General features: G+C 41.6%; 1 pseudogene across 1 annotated transcript; it reads left to right on the top strand.

The window, feature by feature from the left end:
- Positions 1-1494: 1494 nt before the first annotated feature.
- Positions 1495-6299, top strand: LOC311341080 (annotated as a pseudogene). Its single transcript has 2 exons — positions 1495-1681; positions 5229-6299. The product of its transcript is annotated as an uncharacterized misc_RNA (transcript).
- The last annotated feature ends 950 nt before the right edge of the window (positions 6300-7249 follow it).

Genomic DNA, 7249 nt, shown 5'->3' with positions numbered 1-7249 from the left:
CCAAAGAGAATAGAATAGATTGAGTGTCATTAGTATATTGCAAAATACATTGATTCCTTGGTATGTCTGACATGTGAAGAAATTGACAATAAAACTACTTTGACTTTGACTCAATAGTATAAAGAGACTATAGCAAATACAGTTTAGCCTGCATCTTGAAGGGAGCAGCTAGCTATGGTACAGCTGCAAGGTTTCGCGACCATACAGCCTTGCAGATGTAGCTACCTCAGGGCTCTCAAGTGTCACGCATTGAGCGTGACAGTCACTCATTTCGGTCTTTTGTCACGCCCTCCCGCCACACATGGCATTTCTCACACTGAAAAATAACTTGTATACCGCAGCACCCAACATGATTTCTCTAGCTCTCACCATGGAACAGGCGCGTCTCCCCTGGCTTTCTAAATCGCAGCCCGCCACTTACCAGCCGAGAGAAGGGGCTACACAATAGCCAATCATAAAATAGCATTGTAGTGTATCTGGGTAAGATGTAACGCAACAACCAATGAAAAAAGCTTGTTCGTGTGATTCTGCTACAAGTGTTTTCAATGGTCGGGCTAAACAAAACCGCTACACGCAACAGCTTGGCTTTAAATGGGACATTGTCCTCCATTATGACCCATAAAATGGCTGGGCTAGAACCAAACTGTTTTAAATGGGAGCCTACACCAAAAATGATCAAACAGTCAAAAACACCAGTCATAATCTCTCTCTCTCTCACACACACACACACACACACACACACACACACACACACACACACACACACACACACACACACACACCAGTGTTATAGACCGGGGGCCGACGGGCCGGGACGGGGGGGGAATGTCACTCTTGCCTGTCTTCAAAACTTGAGAGCCCTGCTACCTTATACTACGTTTTCCCTTCATGATGCAGGCTAAACTGTATTTACTGCTCTTTATATCAGTTTAATAATAACAAATCAATGTATTTTGCAAAACCGTGTAGAGGAGGGCTTGACTAAACCCACAAAATGAGTTCATTCAATACACATGTACAGCACCCAGTGCTAGTAGTTACGCCCCTTTTGGGGTCGTTGGCTCATGGACTAAAGTGTATAATGGCAGGAGTCCCAGTTCTTTTGTCTGCTGTAGGAAGTGTAGAATGAGCTAGTAACTTTGATTTTCATGTGTTTCAGGCCTGACCATGTCTGACCGCCGTCCTCGCAAGAAAAACTTTACTCATGATGAAATTGTGCTACTGTTGACTCTATACAATGAGAACAAAACTGTCCTTGAAGCCAAGCTAAATAATTATCACAAACAAAAAAGAAGAAGTCAAAGATGTGCGCAAGAAATGGAGCGACCTGAAGATGCAGGCAGCTGAAGATTTCCCGAAGAATGTGCCAACTGGGGGTGGTGGAAAAGGGGATATGGGGCCATACTCATCTATGGTTTTAGATATAATTGGGGACACCTCTTCTTGTATTAGAGGGATTGTTGGGGGGGCGTGGAGAGTGGCGTGGTGCAACCCATGGTCCAGGAGGAGGCCGAAGCCTTGCGCTTGGAGGACCCTGGAACTGTGCCCATGACGAGCCATGAGGACACTGCGCCCATCACCATCCCAGAAAGCCTTCCACCACCACCACCAAAACGTATTAGGAGAGGAACTGACATTGACTTCCTTAGAGAGGAACTTTTACGAGTAGAAATAGAGAAAAGTAAGCAAGAGACAAAAGATAGAGAAGGAGAAATTAGAATTGGAAAAACAAAAACTAAATTTAGAAATATTAAAGTTGCAGGAGGAGCTGAGAACCTATGGCTACAACACACTCACTGAGATTTAATAAATTAATTAACTGATCAATCTGTTTGTTGTTCTTCATTCCAAAAGGGTGTGTAGACCATAAAGGCCCAGCCCCTTAAGGGCACCGCAGCAATGGGAAGACGTACAGTTTCAGTACAATCTGAGAAATACGCAAGTATTTACTTGCTGCATTAGTCCAATCTGTAGTAATCCAGTTTGATTGCAAGTGTCTTTTGTGTCATTGATAACAATTAAGTTCACATTGTAATAATGTTACATCTGTAAATGATATTACGCAGTACCACTTTTATGCCATTAGTCATTGGCAATCAGTAATCAGTGTTTGATTCAACATGCATATTGATTGAATAGTAAGGAAATATTTTGTATGTAGATTTGGCTACTTCGTGTATGGGAAATTAGAACCTTATTCTATTTTTATTTAGGCCTACCCAGGGGGCAAAATGAGTTTAACAGACATTGGCTGCTGTCAAAGGTTGTCCTACAAAAATGAAATCTATGATGTCTAAGGATTATAAACTGGGTTACTGTAGATCACATCCTGAGGGTGTATGCTGTCAGAAAAATATGGTCTGTATGGTTGAATCAGTCATTCATGCTAGATAGGACTACTTATTCAAAAAGTTAAACTGTGGTTTAACTGTGGTAAGTCATCTGCATCTGAGTAAATCATCTATGTCTAATGAGGAGTAACCTATGCACCTTGTCTGTTCATGAGCTGTTGCTCTAGTCTTAACCTATCAATATGGTGTTAGGATGACTTATTTATACTGTATAAGAACACTCAGGTTAGTAAAATTTAGGGTGGCTACATTTATTACAGCCTTATTACAGCCATTTATTACAGAGGTCCTGCAATCCATCCTCCATCAGAGGCACCTTCCACTCCATTGCCATGTTGTGGAGAACAACGCAGGCACCTGCTACAACAGCTGCCCTGTCTGGCTCCATATTGATGCCTGTTAGTAATTGAATTCATACAGGAGGAATAGCCTTAGACCTACTTATAACTTCTTACATGTACAGTTTTTGGAAATACTTGCCAATCTTACATCTTAATACAGATTTAGGGCTTTTTAATCACAGAAAAGTCTCTGACAATATGATTTCACAAAGACTAACTAATTTAGAAATATAATTCATCAATATTTTTTTAGTCACCTCTATGCAAACAGGCCCACCGCTTCGTCAGCACTCCTATGCAGCGTTCGACCACATTTCTTGTGCGAATGTGGGCAACATTGTAGCGCTCCTGCGAGTGACTGGCAGGTGACAAGTATGGGGTCATAAGCCAATCCCTAAGGGGGTACCCAGAGTCACCGAGGAGCCTTCCAGGGTGTCTCCCTGCCTCAAAGTCTTCCCCGAACTGTGAGTGCCGTAGTATGTAGCTGTCATGTTTAGATCCTGGCCATTTGATAACACAATTCGTAATCTTAAGGTCGGCCTCACAGACTATCTGTGCATTTATGGAATGGTATTAGGGATGCAAATTATCGATTAATTCATTAATCGTTAGTTGATTGACCTTATCGATCGATTAACGATTAACTGATAAGCGGCTTTTTTCCTGAGAACATACATTTCTCATGGTGTCTTCAACGTAAAGCAAAATATTGCTTATATACTGAATAAAAAATGCACGTTATATTCCTCAATTAATGTTTTATTGTACCTGTTGGAATACGGTACAGATAATGGCATTTAACCAAAATTCTGCACAGAAAATTTTAATACATAAAAAATAATTGTGCACTGGCTCACCTGTTGCATGTGAAACATTAAGCAACATAAAATTTTAAATCTAGACAATATGGGCTTAGCCTACACAATATTAAGCCTACATATAATTATCTGGTAAAGTATAAAAAAAACTTGAAACATTAGCAGCAGCACTTAAGAATCCCCCTTGTTCTGAGAAAGGTAACAGTAAGATCACTAGCCCTGGAAACTTAACATAACATGTAGTACTGAACACAACTTAAATCATCCCTGAGGAAGGTGACAGTAAAATTAGAGGGCCTCTATTAAACAATTAAATGAAGATATAGGCTACCTCTCCTGAAACAAAAACATTCCTGTCTCAATGTGTTTTCAATAGACTCCTGACCTAGACCCCTGTATTTTTGTTCAGGAAAATAAGCATATTAACATGGTCTGGAGTAAGTCGTGTGCCTAGCCTGTTTACAGTGAGGCCAGCTGCTGAGAATACATGGTCAGATTTTAGTTTTTGTAGCGTGCTTCCAGGCGGGTAGTTACGGTCGCTCGAGAAGGGATATTATAACCTGGCTCCATGAAGTGTATTAACTCCCGAAATCCCTCGCCGTCAGTGGTGCTAATTGGCATCATATCTTTTTCGATCATGATGCCGCAAATCGTCTGAGTAGGCCTAATGCCCTCAGCTTTCCTGTCGTCGCATACTCGCCTTCCCATCACCGCGGCGATAGTCGGTTGTGAAGGCCATGGACTTCCTCCCTGCAACACGGCTGCATGCAGGTTTTGAAGGTGGTATCTTAGCGAACTCGTAGAGCTGCTGAACTTAAACGTAGTACCGCAGAGTTTACATTGAGCGTCTTTGTCATCATTAAGTTTGAAATGCTCCCATACTCCACTCCGTTTTGATCGCTTATGATCGTTTATGTGCCGGGTCTCTCGCCGCCCGCGAGAAACCCGCGGGTGTCTCGTAACGCGGGATAACCGCGTTAACCTATCCCGTAGGTTAACGCGGTTATCCCGTGTTAACCAACAATTAATTTAATTTAATCGATTAAATTATTTTCGACAATTAACCGATAGTCGATTAACCGTTTACATCCCTAAATGGTATCCTTTTCTGTTAACATAAACAGGTTCGTGGTCCGTTGGGGTCTTGATACGGATGTGCATTCCGTCAACACAGCCTGTCACATTTGGGAAACCAGTGATATGATAAAATTGTTGACGGACATGGTTAAGTTCCGCAGGCTGTACAGGCAAGCGACCATATGTGTTCAGATGCCGGCACAGAGACACTGCCACAGCTCGGACTGCTCTGCAGACAGTAGACTTGTGCACATGGGCCGAGTCACCAACTAGGTTTTGAAAAGACCCAGTGGCAAAATATCTCAGAGCCAAACACACTTGCATCGCTGGACTTAGAGCCGAATTTTGGTTGGTGTTGTGCTGCAGGTCGTTGTCAAGAAGGCCGGTTATTCTAAGTAATTCCGCCCGGCGAAACCGAAATCGCGCATATAGATCAACATCATCATAGGCCTACTCATTAAATGGATCTATACGGTCACGGACAATTCGTTGAAACTCCTCTTCCCATTGCTCAAAACGAATAGCCATCTTTGGTATTTAAATCGTTTAACGTTTACCGGTCTTTATCGTTGGAATGGAACTTACACAAGCTAGAGGGGAGGTGTAAAATATAAGTTATAACTTAGTGTTACATTGAAACTATCTGCTTGGTGCAACTGCTATTTTTTTAGTAGAGTGTAAAGTGGAACGTTTGGGCAATTTACGTTCACCGTATTCTAAGTGGGACTTTACGTTCTGCTGGTGCAACCAGCTACTGAACATTTGGCTTAGAGGAGCTCTCAGATTCCGTTTACCTGCTTCCACTGTCAACCGGATGTCTGACTGTTTAACAGGGTTGCGCAGCTATATTCCTTTGGAATTTGCAAGAAAACCCAGAACATTGAGGGACATTGACAGGTGGAAGGCAACAGAATTTAGGATGTTTTTGTTGTACATCGGGCCTGTCATTCTGCCTTCATACTTGGACACAAATATTTACCATAATTTTATGCTGCTGTTTTCCAGCATTGCCATTTTAGTCAGTCCAACCTTGTCCTCGCTGCACTGGCAGTATGCAGAGACATTGCTCCATATGTCTGTGACCCATTTTGGCCAAATATATGGCAAGGAGGCCCTTGTGTACAATGTGCATTCATTGGTACATTTGGCCCAGGATGTGAGACTGCATAGTTGTCTCGATAATATTTCAGCTTTCCCTTATGAGAACCACTTGCAGAAACTGAAGAAACTTGTTAGAAAACCCGAATGCCCCCTCGCGCAAATGTTACGTCGTTTGTCTGAGCAAAATACTCAACAGAATATAATCACTGACAGAACATCAGACTCTTCGAAACAGCCCCATTTTGTTGGACCAGTTCCGAATGAGCTTGCCTCTAGAAGGGTTAAAGGGCAGTACAGCCAAATGGTTTCTGACCAGTGGACTATCAAAGTCTCAACAGGAGACAATATATTTGTCATTGCTGGTGACATTTGTAGGATTCACAATATTGTTGAGTGTCATGATGGAATCTATTTAGTTTATAGAAGGTTTTCTAAAGTCTGTCTTCTTTACCTATCCATTCAGTTCAGACTTTCTGAATATCTATAGTGTCTCTCAATTATCAGAACAATACTTGTATGCCTCATTGTGTGCAGTTGCACATAAATGTGTATTACTCCCCCATAGGGGAGGTTTTGCATCGATACCAATTCAACATTCTGTTAAACACTAGATAAGTGGTTTGTGTTTTGGTGTCTTTTGTCCTGGGTATGACGGTAAACTGCATCCCTGGGCAGGTGGAGCTTATTAGCCTTGGTTGGTAGTTCACCTAGGAGAAGGAAAACTCTGATTTCAAACCCCCACTGCCTTGAGGTTCTAGTTTTTAATTGTTGAGTAGGGTGGTATTTCAGCTGATAGTCTGTACTTGGTTGTGGTTAGGTTTTAGATTCTTAAGCGTCATCCTTCTACGTAAGTACACTTTCATGACACCAATAAAATGTTTTTTTTTAATAAACATGCATACACAACAGACAGGCAATATACAGTGCTTATGAAAAGTATTCACCATTCATATTTTAAACCTGATTATTTTCAGGGAGCTGGAGAAGGCTTTATAAAGGCACTGTAAATGTCTAATGCTATGTTTTCTTTGTCTCTCTCTTTAAAGAATGTTCTGTGTTGTGCAATAGTTTGACGCTAAGAAGTCTGTTAGTGTGGTGCCTCAATCGTGGTACAACGATGGCGTAACTTTCTGGCCGAATTACACAAGCGATGAAAGAATCAACAAAGCTGTGAAGTTTGCCAAGACGCCAGGAGAGGACTGGTTGAGCCATCCTGTCCTGTCCTTGTTATTAGTACCTTGTACTGTGTCTCCCAATAGCCAACTGCGACTATTTTGATAATATCTCAAGTCAAGATTAACGGGAGTGATTTACCTATTTAAATGTTGTTTTAGGTGACTTCAAGTCAGCACGGCAAGGATTGAAACAGTCACTGACATGTGACCACATCGGAGCTAGATTCCGATGATGAAATTGAGGCAGGGGGTCAGGGCAAAAGACCACGCAAACCTATGTATGTAAAGAGAGAATCATGTTTATGATATTTGTCACGTTTAAATGGATTTTATCATATTTGTCATATACATAGAAATACTACTGTAAGACATGTACTAAATTAGCA

The sequence above is a fragment of the Micromesistius poutassou genome (assembly GCF_964030765.1).
Source record: "Micromesistius poutassou genome assembly, chromosome: 3".
Lineage (NCBI taxonomy): Eukaryota > Metazoa > Chordata > Actinopteri > Gadiformes > Gadidae > Micromesistius > Micromesistius poutassou.
Note: the sequence above shows the minus strand (reverse complement) of the source record. Positions and strands in the feature narration are given on the sequence as shown.